Here is a 17,053-nt window from a genome sequence, read left to right on the forward strand (position 1 = left end):
TTCTTAAATGCCATGTACTTGCTTTGCCTCATAGTGCTATTTGCTCTGTGGGCACAGCCCATGGAATTATTATCTTTATAGCTATTTTGCAGTCATGACACTGCTATTACCATGCAGGAATGGAAAAATATTATTTTTTTTTGGTGTCAGTTTTCATTAAATTGCTTACATTTTTATACCAAATAAAGAGTAGAGACTGTCAGCCACTTCACGCTTTTTTTATCATTGCTAGGTGAACATGAGGGGTTTTTTAAAGATACTGAACTGTGAAAAAATGATTTTTAAAAGGATAAACAATTTCTGTATAAAATACAGTACATTAATCCTGCTGCAGCAGCTTAATGTAACTACCTGAATTTGATCATTTCTTTAAATCCTGAAATCAGTTGGTTCTCAGTTACTTTTCAATGACATTTAACAGTTAGACTTAAAAATACAGAAGAATGCATTATAAGTTTTATCCAAAATGATTATGGCAGTCATTTGAATAAAATACAGATTTTGCAAGCTGTAAAGCATATCATTATACTATATACTGGTCTAACTAAGGTTTGGTTCACAAACTACAGTGCTTTAACCAAGTCATTAAATCTATCTAAAAGGGCCTCATTTGAGAAGCAATAAAATTTTTAATCATTTTATTATTAAAAGAGTGTTTAATATGTAGCTAATTAAATGCCAAAGGCAGGTTATCTGAGTTTAACCTTCAAAAAGAAAATGATGTATCAAAGTCTGCCTCTGGCATCATGGGATAGAAATGTCATCCTCATAATCATTGCGTGACAACTAGCTGGTGGCCTTTTCTAGAGCTATAGTTAAATTACCTGATTAAATTAATAGCCATTTAGATGTTTTAGGAACTGCACAGACCTATACTAAATGAAAATTAGGTCCATTACATTTTCTGAGTGGGCTAGATAGACCCTAAAATAAAACACGTATGCCATTGTCCACATTACTTAGATTAAACAATTAAAAGCCCTTTCTTAAAAGCTACTAATTTCCCATAGTGTGCCAAGAAGTAGGTTTACACTAATGATCAGAGAGGAAGCTTTTCCTCTGCTTTCCCCCACCTTCCTTGTTTATTTTAGTATTTAAAAAATAACTTTCAAATGTGCAAACGCTTCTGGTTTTTGTGTTGACTCCTCCTGAAGCCTGACCTGCTGGAGAGCAGCAAGGGAGGTGACTAAGTGCTCAGAACCCAGTCCCACAGAAATCCTGGTGGTCTTCTCTCTTCAGCTTGGCATTCTTCAGCTCTGGGCTTTGTCTCCATGACAAGAGAAGGCCTGGATGGGCACAGATGTGTGAAATGGCAGGTAGAGAGCAAAGGGCAAAATACTTGCTCTGCCACACAGGCTTTCTGCTACAGGAGAGTGACTTTTAGGACTCCAGTAAGGATGTTTCCCTTGTCTTGTTGTCTGATTGCAGTGAGAGAAGAGAATTCTGCAGATGGTGTTCAGATTCTGCACGTTGTGTTCAGTGAAGCTGGAGGCACTCACATTTCCTTTTGACCCCTGTCTCCAAAATTAACATTGTTTGTTGTCCATCAGATTTCCATGTCCCCTTCCCAATCAGGCAGATTCCAACCACATTTACTCCTAAATGCCAGATATGTGTTCCCCATACATGATTGTCCAAGTACATAATGCTATCTAAGTGCTTAAAGCAGTTAGAACCATGCTAAAATTTTGATTTAGATACTAATTTTATGGATGTTTATCCTTTAATCCAGATGTTGATATTGTTGTACGGCTCTCATTCAGCAAAATGCTCCATAGGAGCAGTGCTTTAAACACATGGAATCTCACTGTGTCCAGCAGGACTGTATATGCATATTTGAGTTGGTATGTACACACTTCTAAAGTATTTTTCAGTGATACTAGATTTCCAAAAACAAAGAAATCTGTTCCAAACCAGGCTGTCACTGAGTGGAGCTGTGTGTTTAGTAGATCAAGTTTGACTGTAAGTCAAAAGTGTTCTTCAACCTGGTCTTTCTTAGCATGTGAGATAAAAATGTTTTACACATTAGGCTTTGAAGTGAGGCAGTTTTAACTGGATTAGTAAATTTAACTGGGAAGGATAATTTAAAAAATCCAAACTGTTTTCTATTTTATTAGTTAACTCCAGCAGTGTTTTCAGAGTTAGTAAAATGAAACATGAGAAAATCTTATGGAAAAGTAGATATTGTAGAAGCTATGGTTTAATAAAAGATAGTTTAGCATTTCATTCTTCTTCAATAATTCAAAAGGAATTAACACAATATTTATAAAAATTTTTGCAGTTTTAAATAATGCTTGTCTTTTTGTTTCTGTAGTTTTCATTTTTTAATTCTACCATGTAAGCAACAAGTTTTACCTGTCTCAATAATATAAAGCAGAAACTCCTGCAGAAATGTTTAAAATTTGTGATAAATTACATATATCAGGTTGTGAGATGCTGGTGATAGTAATAGTTTTGCAAAATACCAGTACCAGGTTTATTTGACATTTAAGCTTGAATGAAGTTTAGGGAACTTCCAGGGGAGTAGACTGCTTGGGGACAGTGGCATATCTACAGACTGTTGTAGGGCAAGGACCCAAAGGTCTGCTCTGGCCAAGAAGTTGATTCTTGGTGGGCTGAATCATATTATGTCTGTAGACAGCTAAAAACAATCTAATTAGAGGCACTTTCAGCATTTACAAAGAGTGTCTTTTTGTATTTATCCCCCAAAACCAGAACAGCCCCCAAAACCCCAGTATTTTTGCATAAGTGAATTTGGCTTGGCATACAATCACTGCTGTTTTGAAGGCTACAGGAACTATCACTCACAGTAAGTGAGGATGACTCTTGGAAGAGAAAGGCATAGGATAAGGAACATGCTTGGGTTGAGAATGGATCTGTAGAAGAAAGAGTGAATCTTTACCTCATGTCAAATTGTAACCTGTGTTTCCATTTGTTTTGCATGAGAAGTTCACTGCTATCACTGATTTTGTTGTTTGTCTTGTGTGAGTATCAATGTGTGTGTGTTCAGTGAATAACATGACCTACACCCTTTGGATTATCTTCAGGAGCTCTTGAAGTAAAAGAAAAATAGTTAATAGGGATGACTGAACCGTGATCAAATAAAGGGTGAGCTCATCCAAAGAAAGTGGGCTCCTTAGAGTCCTCCTGCCCGCCTCTGGAGTCACTGCTGGTGGTGCCTCAGTGTTTGGCTCTGAGCAAGGACACGTATCCTTCTTCAGTACTTGCAGCAAACCCCTCCTTTCGCAGCACAGCTACTGGCTCTCCTCACAGAAATTTAAAAATCACCATATTGAAAGGGGTCCTAAATAACATCTGATTTTACAAGCCTTTTCATTTCATGATGATACCTATGTGCTTCGCAGCACTTCCCCATCAAAAAAGAAAAGGAGGTGTTTTTTTTGTCAGCACAGCCATGCCCAGCTCCCTGGTGGAGCATCCTGGGGCCAGCTGAGAAGTGAGGTGCAATGTGTGCCTAAACTAGCTGGATTAGGCACTCAGGCCATGCTTTTAAGTGGGAAACGTGGAATTCACATAACTAGGATTTGGCAGCAGTGCTGCCCCTGTCTGATTTGTCAGGCTCATCCAATGTTTTATGTCTTGAAGAAGCCAGAGCTGCTGGATAGGGTGGCAATATCAGGAATAGTTTCAGTTTTGAGCTTTCAGAAACCTGGTAGGTGAATTAGAGGTTTTTCGGATACTGAGCAGTGGATTTATGCTGATAACCCATATATTAGCATCTGCATAAGCTACTAGCATAAATGTTTCTCTGTGGTGAGAACCACTGAAGCACTCTGATGTTGCTCCAGGATGTGTGTCTTGAAACACCAGCAGCGAGTTGTGCTAGGCCCTAGAGGAGCTGAGGTTTTGTGATGAAGATTTGTTGTACAGATTTATTGTACTGGAACTATAATAAAATAGCAATTTTACAATTGTAAGATATCTTTTGTCTGGAGAGCCCAAAATGTTTATGGAATATTGGAGCACTAATTTTAACAGAATTTAAATGTTACCCTTGTTTTAGTGCCTTTCATATTACTGCTAATGTGTGGGCTAAGGCATAGAAACAAATTACCTTTATAATAAAGTTTTGAGTCATTTCTAAACCAAATTGTTTAGTGGAAGCCCAGACACCACAGGCTATACAGACAGAATCATAGAATGGTCTGGGTTGGGATGGACTTCAACAACATCCAGTTCCAAGCCTGCTGCCATGGGCAGGGACACCTTCCACTAGACCAGGTTGCTTAGAGCTCCATCCAGCCTGGCCTTGGACAATTCCAGGCATGGGGCATCCACAGCTTCTCTGGGCAACTTTTTCCAATTTTCACTGCCCTCCCAGTAAAGAATTTCCTCTGTATATCTAAGCTAAGTTTCCTATCTCTGTTTGAAGCCATTCCCTCTTGTCCTATCTCTGTAGTTGAAGAGTCCCCTCCAGCTTCCCTGTGGCCTCTTCAGATACTGGGAGGTTGCTATGAGGTTTCCACACAACCTTCTTCTCTCCAGGCTGAGCAGCCCCAGCTTTCTCAGCCTGTCTCTGTAGGGGAGGCACTCCAGTGCCTCAGAGTAAATAAAGACAAGAGCCTTCCCTGGGGCTCTTCACATTCAACATAGGACTGATGCTTTTTTCCATGAAGGAAATTAATTTCTTAAAGGCACCAGACAAAGGGTGAGGAATACAAAACAGTAATGAAGATATAGAGGTGCTTTTTCTAGGGGAGAAAATAAACCTATTAAAAAAACCCCAAAGATTCTAAAGACTATTACAGCTCCCAGCTGGAGAAAATGCCATTGTAAAGAAGTTCTAGCAGTGCAATTGCTTCAGAAATACATATTTTAGGTGATTTTTCTCTGTTAGTAGCTGGCTGACATTTTCCAAATGTTACATCCCTGACTTTAAATCTTTCCTTAAAGTCCCTGCCTTGTGGGGGCAGGGCTCCACCAAACCAAAATTATACTGGTGGTACCAGGCTGAAATTTAGATGTCTTTACTGAAGCATCCCTTTGAGAACAGCTGAATATGTGTTCAGGGGGCTCATTTTCAAGTGAGACAGAGTATTTCCAGGTCAGACTTTTTGCAAAGAGCTTTCCCATATCCTTTTCAAGAAATCTGCATGTCTTTCCAGTTCACAGCTGCTTTGAGGGGAAGAGAAATGATAGAAGGTGAGCACAATTTGAGCCTGTATAAAACTGGTTACTAGGCTTTGTCTAGAGCAGCTCCCACTGCCTTCAGTAGAATTTGAGCTTAAGAAAGACAACAGTAATGCAAATAAAGTTCTTCCGAAGTTTCTGTCTTTGGTTAAGAATCATACCCCTGTACTACACTAAGTCTTGCCATTCCATTGGCTTCATTGCAGCAGCTCAGGATGAGCAAGGATGACAGAATTGACCACCAAATCATGCTTCTGGTGAGGAAAATGGGCTTTAAGCTCTAAAATATTAACAGTAAACACAAATCAATGTGTTTTTATGGCTAGATAATGATTTCAATAATGGGATATTGGATTTGATAAGCAATGCAAGCTGTCACAGCTGATGAGTTAAATACTAGAAAAAAATGCTCATGGAAAAAGAACAGTGGCAGACCTATTAAAAAACAAATTTTAAAGAAGACTGGAAAGGCAAAGGGTGCAATTTAATGTTTATAATATGATTGGAGGTCACTTAGTATCAGCAGGGTGCTGAAAATGCTGAAATAAAAATGTAAGTGATTTTTCAGTGTAATTACTGTGATTTTGTCACAGCATCTCATTCTCAAAGCCCAATCATTGTTAAAACAGGCTTGCCTTTTCAGTGAAATGAAAAGCACTAGTCCAAACTTCCAGATATAACTGATTTTCCTTCTATTATGAGAGGAAAACAATAAAGAAAAATCATATACACACAGTTTACATATTTGTATTTGCTTATTTCTTCCATCCATGTGGTTAATTGTGGATTTACAGTATTACAGCAGAGATCCAAATTTCTCCATGACCTCAGAACAGGATTGTTTGGATGCTGAGAGCTAACCAACTCCTCCTTTTGAGTTCAGCGAGCAGGGAGGGGTTTGCCTGTGTGGTCTGGGCTGAGTGAACACCAGCCCAGCCATATCCCACAGCCCAGGTGGTCTGGGCTGAGTTCACACAAATGTGAGGGCGTGGGATCTTCCCAAAGGGCTGGGAGCTGGCAGCTGCACGTGCTGGGAGCTCTGCCCATGTTGGAGATGGAGGCATAGATCTGCCCATGGAGGAGATGGAGGAGATTTTCCCAGCTGATGCAGCTTTTTGGTGAACTGTCATTGCACATTAGAGGGGATCATAGAGGAGCAGAGCACCTGAAAGTGTCACTGAAAGGGCTCTGCCACCTGGCTACTGTTCCTGGGTTGTGAGGTTTTCTTCAGAATGCTGGAAATAGGCACTTTCACTGCATGACAGAAACAAGGACACTTCTTTCCCCACTATAATATTTGAGAATTGAATACAAAACCTCCAGGCTTCTGAATTTCCTTTTTATCCTCTTTTTTTTTTTTTTTTTTTTTTTTTGAGGGTTTTGAAACCTTCTAGTTTTCTTTGCTGAATCAACTTAGGTAGTCCACAAGTACAGCCAAAAAGGGTCTGGAGCTGTTAAGTTTATTTCCAGCCTTTACACTGTTTACAGCTATGTGGGCCTTTGGGGTGAACCCAGTAAATGTGTTGACCCAGCACTGAAGACCAAGCATGGATTCAAGCAAAACATGCCACAAATAACTGGCCTTGTGTTTAGACCTACTCTAAATGGAGTCAGTATTTTTTTCTCTTATAGTTAGTCCAGTATTTTCCAGTCTTCCATAAAAGGCTTATTTTGATTTTTGGCACGAAGTTTGGGGGGAGTTTTTGGAAGGCAGTGTTGTTTGCCTTCATTTGAAACTGTCAATATCTCATAAATGTCACTATGTGGGATAAGCTACCTATCTCTTTGCTAATGCAGAATATTGCCTTGTTTGAATCTGGTTTTAGTTTGGGGGGTTTTGTTGTGTTGATTTTATTTTATTTTTTTAAAAAGCTGTGTAATTTTTTTTTAACATGGCATTTGCTGGTTGCCTGCACTTCTCCTTTAAATACTAGCTGGGAGATACAAACGTGCATTACCTTCCCCATTTCTGAACAGTATATTTATCATTTTTATTATTTATGTTTCTGGCTTGCAGTGTAGATGCAAATGTATTAAATGCTGTTAAGACCTGTGTGCTTTAGCATCTGTGGAATATCATCACACTTCCAAGGCTAAGCCTGCAGCTAAAGTGTTTAAGAATTTATATGGCCATTCTTTTTCTCTCTCTGTGGCAGTAGAGGGAGGGGAAAAAAAAAAGCAATAATGAAATGCATAACCTACATCCACAGAAAATATAACTGGTCTATTTATGATTATGATTCACAGTTTGGTCACTAGAAATATACTACAGTTCTGCAGGTTTATGCCTTCAGTGGTTATTTGTTAATGGCAACTCCTGCACACATTTTCCCGCAAGTCTTTTGGATTTCAAGAGAAAATGTGTCCTTCAAACAAGTAGTTTCTTTGAGGGATCTTTCTATAAGTGGTTTCCACTGTGTATTGACTACTCATAATATTTTCTGTTATCATCTTGTCAGGGTTCAATTCATTACTCCATTCATTATTCAATTTGTTGGGCCATGAGCATCTGAATAATTGAAAACTGCAGAAGTATTATAAATTATAGTGTCGCCATGAAATCCCAGTTTTAGGGTTTATGGCTTGACTTTAAGAAATCACTCTCTGTTGAAAGCTGGCATATAAGGTCTCATCTTTAAAGCAGAATCTTATCAGTGTGATGGTTTTTAATATCTCTATCACTGCACACTTAAGAACTCAGGTTGCCTGTGTGCATTAAGTTATGGACTTTTTTAACAGTTTATCTGTTTTTTAATTACTATTGCCATCTCAGTGATGTGGGCTAGGGACAGATAAAGAAATTAATTTATTTTGAGGTTAATAAGCAATTTCCAGTTGTTAATTAAAAATCTTTTTTTTTCCTCCCTTCACAAAGTAGAGCTAATATAGGTCCCTATACAAAAGACAAAATATTTTTGTAGTGTTTTGCTGGTTAAAGGTATTCCTATACAGAAAGATAAACTGACATTTAGCTGTTATTATTAAAAAGTACAGTATGTTTTAAATGTATTTTTTTAAATTTTATTCTTAGCTCTGGTGTTTTGATTTGGAGTACTATTATATTTCTACTCTCTGGATAAATTGTATCAAATGGCATATTTTTTTTAAGGCAACAACTATTTAATTCTAAAAATATTAATACCTCATAGACTACATTCTTCTCTTGATTATGTTGCTGAAAGATCAGCAGAATTGTCCCCGGGTAGCCTGCACTTCTTGTTTTGAAATTTTAAACATTGCCTGTCTTTAAGTTATAGACCAAATTTGGGAAGATATGCCAGAATAAGTGAATCTGTCATTAAGGCTGCAAAACTAATTTTTGTTTATTTTGGTGCTGGTTGTGTGTAGCCTCATATGCTTTCTCATCAGTAAATGTCAGGATCATCTGATTTTGCTACTATAATAGAGGAAAGCTTTTAGTCATGCTCTTGGGCCAGCCAAAAAATAGAAAGAGAGATGCAGAGATGAAGTCTCCAGTATCAGCACTCCCATTACCATGTCAGCCATGTTCTGGGGCTTGGCACAGCCCTTAGCAGAAGGCAAGAGAAGGATGTTTTCCTGTACAGTGGTCCAGGACTCCCTGTCAGCTCTCAGAGCTTGATCCAGCAATCCAAACCTGGGTCTGTGGCATCCTTTGAGGGACCTTGGCTGTCCTATGCTCCTACATGTTTGTCCAACAGGATACAAGGCTCCTTAAATCCTAAGGGATACCAGCCCTCTCTGTGCAGGCACCTCAGGTCCCTTACAACCCATTCCTTAGCCAAGATTCAAAGGGATCCAGCCTTGCCAGCTGCATGCCCTGTGAAGAATCCCTCATACCCTGCCCTGCTTTTGACCATTTCTTGTTTCACTGAGCTCTGGCTCTTCTGTGCTTTGCCGTGCTTGAGGGCTGCTGCAGAGTGACACCTCGCTAGAGCTGGTGGTGATTTCCTACAGCAAAATAACTCACCCAGACCAGGCAAAAATGGAATTCCATAACAAGCTTTAGAATCTGATCATCTCCCCCAAGCTGGAATGAAAAACTCCACTTTGGAATCTTCTCAGTGACACCACGCAGCAAGTGGCCCCAGGTGGCTGTGGCTGCCCGCGATGTTCAGCTCTCATCTGTCCCAGAGCTCTCTGGACAGGGTGCACAGGGGTGGCTCTGTGGGAAGCACAGCCCTCCCAGCACAGCTGGCCACTCTGTGTTACCATCACAGCTGGGATGGTGCTGCAGCTGCAGGGAGGCCGAGAGCCAAGAAATGCAGGGTCTCTCCTGGAAGCAGGGAAATCATTTGGGATCTCAGTGAGCTTTGGGAGAGTTTTATTTGTGGTCCAAATCCAAGCATGCCTTTACCACTTCCATAATTTGGATTGTTTGTATAAATTACCTTGTGGGGCTAAGCCTTTGTACTAGGCAGGAATGAGTAATTTCATTGCCTAAGAAAAGGGCTAGAAAGTATGTTTACTATATTCTTATTTCCTATGAGCATCTAGAGCTCCTTCTCCATTCTGCAGGAAGTGAACACAGGCAAAATTCGTCCCTTTGTGAGTTAAAATCTGCAGCTATTACCACAGCTACTCAAAACTTAGATAAATTTTTTTGCCAGTTTGAGGAAAACAACATCTGGGTTGTGGAAGAGCTGGAATCAGTAGCTCATTGTTAGTGTTAAGGTGCCAAGTAGTCTTAATGTGTGTGTTGTGCACATGCCCACAGGGCTGCCAGCAGCCCGACCTTAGTACAGCTGAGGCCAGCTGGAGTTTTGCTCAGAGCCTTGTCAGATCCAGGGATTCACTCCTGTATCCTCTACCATGAATCACTGAAAGAGTAAGGATCAAAAAGTGTCTTCAAGGCTAGTTGAGATGCTGAAGGCTACCACAAAGAGAGCTGATGCCCATGGTTTCTTATGGACAGGTGCAAAAAGGTCAAGTAAAGGTGTAATGGTCAGATCACATGGAAAACTCACCACATTCTATGCTGTGCTCATGCATAACTAAGTCCCTAAACACATTAGTTTGTAGTTATTCAGCCAATTTATGCATATTAATTTCAGCGAAAGTGAAAGAGGAGAAAGTCTTGAACCCTTTAGAATCATATATCTCTGTAGAAACCACATATCTTGTGGTAGAAAAAGGGGAGATTTGTTTCTACCTTCCTCTGAAACCCTCATGATCATCTTGATGGCATTTTGCTTGGATATGCTGTAGACGGGCCCAAAAAATTCCAGGGAACATTATCAATACTGTGGATTTTGGAGAAATATTTAAAAAAAAATAAAAAAAAGCAGGAAGCAGATGGGGGACACAAAGACACATGGCATCAGTCTGGTTCCCAAATTCATCTGTTCCATTATTCCTGTTATGTGGGGATGGTGACACAGCGGTGTAAAGGTGTTCCTGCATAGCCAAACCCCAGAGGCTGGTTCCTGATGATGCTCCTTAGGTCAAATAACCAGAAAGAAGGGGAGAAGCATAATTTTGGGTAGGGTGGGAAGAAGCATTTTGGCACATGATATTGCCCACATTAGGAGAGGGATCAGGACCTAGTTTGCCACTTGTGACTGTGGTGTGGGATCCATGGGGTAAGTGGAGGAGATGACCTGTTCTGGCAGGGATGTCAGGGTGGCCCAAAGCCTCTGGAAGGCAGGGGCTGTAGAGAGACAATCTGGCCCCATGGGACCAAAGTGCTTAGAGAGCAAATTCCTGGTGCACAATGGAAGAGGAGTGGAGAAATAAAGGGGTTTGGATCTGTGGGGGTGCAGGCTGTGGTAGTGAGCAAGTGTCAATGCACTGTGGAGCTGGGAAGTGCAGGCAACATCAAAAGGAGAGGGGAACGGGAGGAGGGAGGGTGATGAGCAGGGGAGAGGGTAAAAAGGTTAGCAGTAAAGTATGCAACATCCTACTTGCTTTATTTTCTGTCCTGTTATTGACAATCTTATTTTCAGTCATTATTTAATGGGCAGTTAGTCGGAGTAAGAGGAGCGATTAGGTGTGGTAAGCACAGTGATTAAAGCAGTGGGGTAAAAAACTGCTTTAGGAAATCTGCCCACTAACAGTTTTTTTAATATATATCAAAGGAGGTAATGACATTTTCTAGTAAAGTAAGGGTTTTATCTGAAAGCTGGTTTTCTTCTTTGCTTTCCATATTGTTAAAAGCACAGGCTTTTCACAGTACAGGAAACAGTTCTCTTACCAAGCTACCACATATCCCACTCCACGTTGACAAAGTCTAGCTTGGATTTGCAAATAACTGAGTGGTTTTGAGAGCTAAAAAGATTTTATTTATGTTTTAGAGTGAACAAATCTGGGTTTGCAGTGAAAATACATTCTCATCTTCAGCAGTGGGAGAGCTGCCTTTTTGCCTCAGTACAACTTAGAGCGCAGGATCATATTTAATAAAGAGATATTTAGTTTGCTATTGGAAAAGGATTGCTACAGAAGATATAAAAGCTACTTGGATATTTTTATAGAACTTCTGCATAAATCTTGTATCCATAGCCTGATCTAGTGACATAAATATTAGCAGCTTGTTTCTATTTCACCTGCTGTAGAACCACTGCTGTCCTACAGCAATAACCAGCAAGGGAATAGAGCTATTTGCTGCTGTCATAAATAAGACAGGGTGTCACAGCTGTTTTCATTTGACTGAGCAGTAATGGAGTTAATTATACTTCCAGTCTCTTTGTTTTTGATCTGTGTTTCCAAAGTCATCTGAGCTTCTAGAATTCTTGCAATTTTTTAACCCTTTTTTCTACTCACCTGGATTAGACATTTTCTGTAATTTGCAGGTGATTTCACTGTTATAATTTTTTATGGTATTTATACATGCTTTTCCTATGAGTTACATTTTATTGTTCTATGAAAATCTGTCCTAAACATCAATGTATTTAGTTTTCTTGAGCAACATAACAGATAGAGAGTGTGTTCTTTTTGAAGAGCAGGCACATGGATGTACTTTTGCTAGAAAAAACCCCTATTTCAATCTCCAGCACTGCGGATAATTTGCTTGAAGAAAAAGAGCAGCATAATACTTTGATCCAATCAATCATATTTCTGAAAGAATTCATGGCATTAGAGTGTCAAAAGGACAGCTAAACTCACACAAATAGGGAAAAGGTGATTCATATTTAGGAACACTAGTCCATATAGCTGCTTCAGAGCAGTACATCAGGCAGAACAATGCAGGAAGTCCTCTCTGTTGTTGACAGAGCTTCACAAGTTGCTTGCAATTTTATTTTTTCTTTACCCCCTTTTTTAAGTTGTTTTTTTAATAATGCAACAATAGTAGATAAGAATAAAGGGAAGTATTTATTTTTAGGTATTTATGGGAATATATTAAAAGTGTCCAAGTTTTGCTCAAAGAATTTAATAAGTCTGTAGTCATGCAAAGAAGTGTAGTTGTTGAAATGTCTGTGATGGAGGCTCTGATTCTGAGCCAGTTTTATAAAGTTACTGGTTTTATGGAAGTTGGACACCAAGTCTATGTGAAAATCACGCTGGACACCTATCTGCATATCTCCATAGCTGAAAACAGGCTTTGAGACGTGCCTCCAGTGGGTTGCAAGCAAACAAGTGACAAAGTGAAATGTGGGAGCAGCAAGTACTACAAATATATTTCTCTAGTCTTAATAGTCTGTTGTTGCTAAGTCTCTGAAATACCCTTGGAATGGAAAGCAAGGAGGAAGCTTCAAGAGTGAGACGTAAATAAAGTTGCTAATACACACTTAAAATTTCAAAGTTGCTTGTAATTTAGTATGACAAAAAACACGAACAGTGATATGTGCCAGCATAAAAGCGTGTAATAAGTAACTTTGCTCTTAGTGTGGTTGCCTAGTTCTCAGATCCAGTTGCCACACTGTTACTGCAGCATTGCAAGACAAAGGATTATCTATATTTTTTATCCCCTTGTTTACTCTTTTTGACAAATAAATAATTAAGTGAGCAGACAGGATGAGGGGAGATTGAGATGAGATAAGATGAGATGAGATGATGAGATGAAGAGATGAACTTCGTAGAAGTCCTGCCAAAATGTCCCATCACTGGGACACAGTGGTCATGACACAGAGTTGACAATGTGCAGGAGTGATACTTCTCCTGTGTGACAGCGAGAAGTCAAAATTTCCATTTGCTGCTGCCAAAACTTTCAACCACTCCCCACTCCTCACCCCCAAATATGGCTATGTATGATCATGGAAACTCTCCCTGTTGATGGAAATTCTGGGATGCTGGGAAGACAGTTATGCTTAGCTGAAAGATAGGGAGAGATTTGGGGATTGGTTTTGTTTCAGATTTGGGTTTGTTTTGAAGGCAGGTAAAATTTAAAACACAGATTTCATTGTGAGGTGTGTAAAATCTCTACTTTGAGTAATAGATTAAGCCAGATACAGCCTTTTACTGCAGAAGGTCAAATCTTTCACTCTGAAGTCTTTCAGACTCTGAACCCAGTTTGCATATTGAGCTCTCAGAACTATTTTCAACTACCAAGGGCATCTGAGCATGAAGAACACATTTCTTGATGTCTTTAGTTACAAATTGGCACACAGATGGGCTGCAGTAGTATGATGGGGGGGGGGGCCCATCTTAAATCCGCTCTGTTTATTACCCAGGAAGTTTTGATCAAGTTTATGGTGTTAAAGACTCCAACATATCAACTCCATTGAAGAACAGGACAAGCTATTGTAAATATGAACCATCAAAGCATTAGCCATTTCAATGAAATGAAGCAAATCAATTGTTTTCTATAAAGGTGCCTTTCAGATCTCCTTTTTCAGGTTCTGAGATCCCTTATCAAGTTCAGCATTATTAAATATTGGACTATGGACTGCAAGAGTAATTTTTTAGGACTTCTAAAGGGTCACTTTGCTGCTAACATGCTTGTCTTTGCATTTATTTTACTTGGCCTAAACAGAATGACTCACATACACACACAAATATACATGAACCAGAATTAATTCTGTTGCATATAATACCTGTTTGAACCTTAACCCAGCAAAGAATTTGAGGTCTTAAAGAAAATCAGAGATGTGCTCAAATGCCATTGTAAGATGGGAATAACATATCCAGTGAAATGTATCCATTATGGTGATCTAGTTAGGATCCTTACTGTTTATCTGCAGGAATAAACTACAGCTTGCATAGGGGAAATAGGAGATGTTTTCTCTGTGGTGCATCATGTACTTACCTTTGTAGACAGCTACATCTCTAGATGAGTGGGATAGTTCCCTTTTCTGGGGCACCCATCTGCTTCTTGAGAGATGCTGCAGAAATGCTGAGCCTGTGTTGTCCATATTGGGGCAATACCAATGGTGTGCACAAGAATTCAAAGGGTGGAGGATACTCCCTTTTTTTCTGTCCTTTCTCTACTGGAGACAGTAAAGGAATTAAAAATTGAACTTTGTTTATGTTGAATATGCAGCCTTTATCCTTTATTTAATGGTACGTAATGCCTGAAAAGGACTTCTCCATTGAGATGGATTTCCTTAACTTCAAACACGAGACGTCCATCTAAAAGCACACCTTTAAGTATAACTGGAAGATTAAATGCCTTCATAGGCTGGGGTCAGTGCTTGTAATTGAAGGTGCCTGACATTACTTTAACATATGCTTTCTTTAACATGCCAAAGCCCTGAGCTGCCATGTTTCAAAGAAACAAGAGGCTAGAATGAATTATCTTCTTTCAGTAAAAAGTAGAATTTCCTCTCTAAAATTGCTCTGGCTTGAGCTCCATTATTCCCAATATACTTTCCAACACCACTGACAGGTTTAAGATCTGGTATTTGTGATACTTGAGAAAGAAAAACATGTGATTTATACCTCTGGAAAGACTGTATTTCTGGCTTTCTAATGGGACAAACAGAAGTAGCACCTCACTTAGGAATGTCCAGAGCCATTGCAGGTTAAAGCTCTGATGTCTGTTTAAACACAAAAGTTATTTTGTGTCACTTTAAAACATGACTTTAAATAAGAGTTATATCTTTACCAATTTAAAACTGAACCTGGTAGCAATTTAGTAAAATGGATTTTTTTTGGACAGAATATCTATTATATCATATGAACCTACTTTCCAAAGCATGCAGTTAAACAGACCTTACTGTAAATTGCTTGACTGCTCAACTTTCTTCCCAGTCTCAGTGGAGTAACAATGCTATAAAACTGGGGAGAGAGGAGACATTTCTTGTGCCTCAGTGACTGAGTAATTCCAATATTCCCACTTTCATGTGAACCTAGTCTGCTCTCCAAACTGGCCATTCTGTCAACCTGGAGGAATAGGTCAGGAAGGAGAATAAGCAGGGTCTGTTTTCTCTGGTTTGTTGCTTTGGTTTTTTAGAAAAACAGTCTTTGAAAGAGGAAATTCTCTTTGACATAGTTTTAAACTGTACACTTGAATGGTGAACATTTCTCTGAAAGAGGTAATGGTAATGCTATTCTGACAGTAACGTAAATCTACCTTTTCCTTCAAATTAAAGCTTCAAAAATTATAAATGTATTCTTGCTGCATACTGATATCCTCTTTTTCTTCCTCCACATTTTTCCTTTCTCTTTACAACTCCCTAAATTATAAGGGAATTAAAAGTCCATTAGATAGTATACATTAACATATGCTATTATGGTTTTAGCTAGTGAGCGTGGGCAGAAGCTGCTGTGTGATGTGATTTTCCATTACTGTCCTTTGAAGGCAAAACATAAAATTGTTTAAAACATTTTACTATTAAAAAAAAAAAAACTAAAACAGGACTAAAATTCTAAACTATGACAAGTGGCCTAAAATAAGTAAAGAAAATATTTATTTCTAAAATATGTTCCACATTAATTCCTATGTTGAAAAAGACTGGTTTGTCTCATGAAATGCCATGACTAAAGTATCAGGGTTTTCCAAACCATGTTGAAGAAGCTTTTTATAAGTCTCTATAGAATACCTTCTACTAAGGAAGTCTGATTAATTTTTTTTTTAAGTAGACATAGTTGTCAAACCCCAAAATAATGATTTTTAAACCAAAAAATAACAGGTTTTCAATTGTGTTTCTTTTACTTTCTGTCTGCCTTAAGTCTGCTAAGTAGCCTCTAGGAACAAGTGGCTACAGCCTCTGTATTTTTATGTCCTTGACCATGTAGGTCACCCTTGCTGTGTCCTTATTTCACCACATACACAAAGGCATAATGCCTCTCTACCTCATGCAATGGAAACTGGACTTCATATTTTAAAATTGTAAAGTGCAGAGAGAGGCTTTGTCATATTTGTAACAATTTTAATTGTGAACTACTACAGCTGTGCAAAATATTGCATATACTAATGCTATGTTTTCTACCAGTTTGAAAGATTTTCTCATCTTACTACCACAGATTTAGTAGGAAATACCAGGAATAAATCTTAACAGTCAAAGAAATTTACTTACAGTTGCCTTTTCTACTCCTATTGGTAGCAGATTTATATCTGTAACCAGGGAAGTAGTCATCTGAATGCAGTCATGGATGATTTTAAATTAAACATAAAGTTTAAGAAAATTCTGGCTAAATGTCATCAAGATCCATCATACCAAGCTGTCTGAGAGGGTAAAGGGCACTCTGTGAGCTAGATGAAGGGCAAAAGCAGATCTAGAGCCAAGAGAGTGCTGCAGTATGGTACAGGTGCTTGGGGACAGCCATCTGAGAGAAGTGGGGTTTGCCACTCTGAAGCACAGGAGCGGGTGCTCTCCTTGTGGGCCCATCTCCTTCCCTGCCTCCCCTCATCCTGTACTCCAGGCTGCTGCTGCTGCTTTTGCCTGAGCCCTTGCTCCCTAATCTCTGCCTACCAGCAGCTCTGTGTGCATCTACTCTTTTCCTCCATCCCATCCAACTATTTCCAGGCACCCAGTGCTGTGAGGTCCTGAGCGGAGGGTAATTTTTTTTTCTACCCAGAATCCAGCTCTAATTTACAGCATTTGTT

This window comes from Melozone crissalis, unplaced genomic scaffold (genome assembly GCF_028551555.1).
Source record: "Melozone crissalis strain CALT ecotype California unplaced genomic scaffold, PUWL_Pcris_2 ptg000027l_1, whole genome shotgun sequence".
Lineage (NCBI taxonomy): Eukaryota > Metazoa > Chordata > Aves > Passeriformes > Passerellidae > Melozone > Melozone crissalis.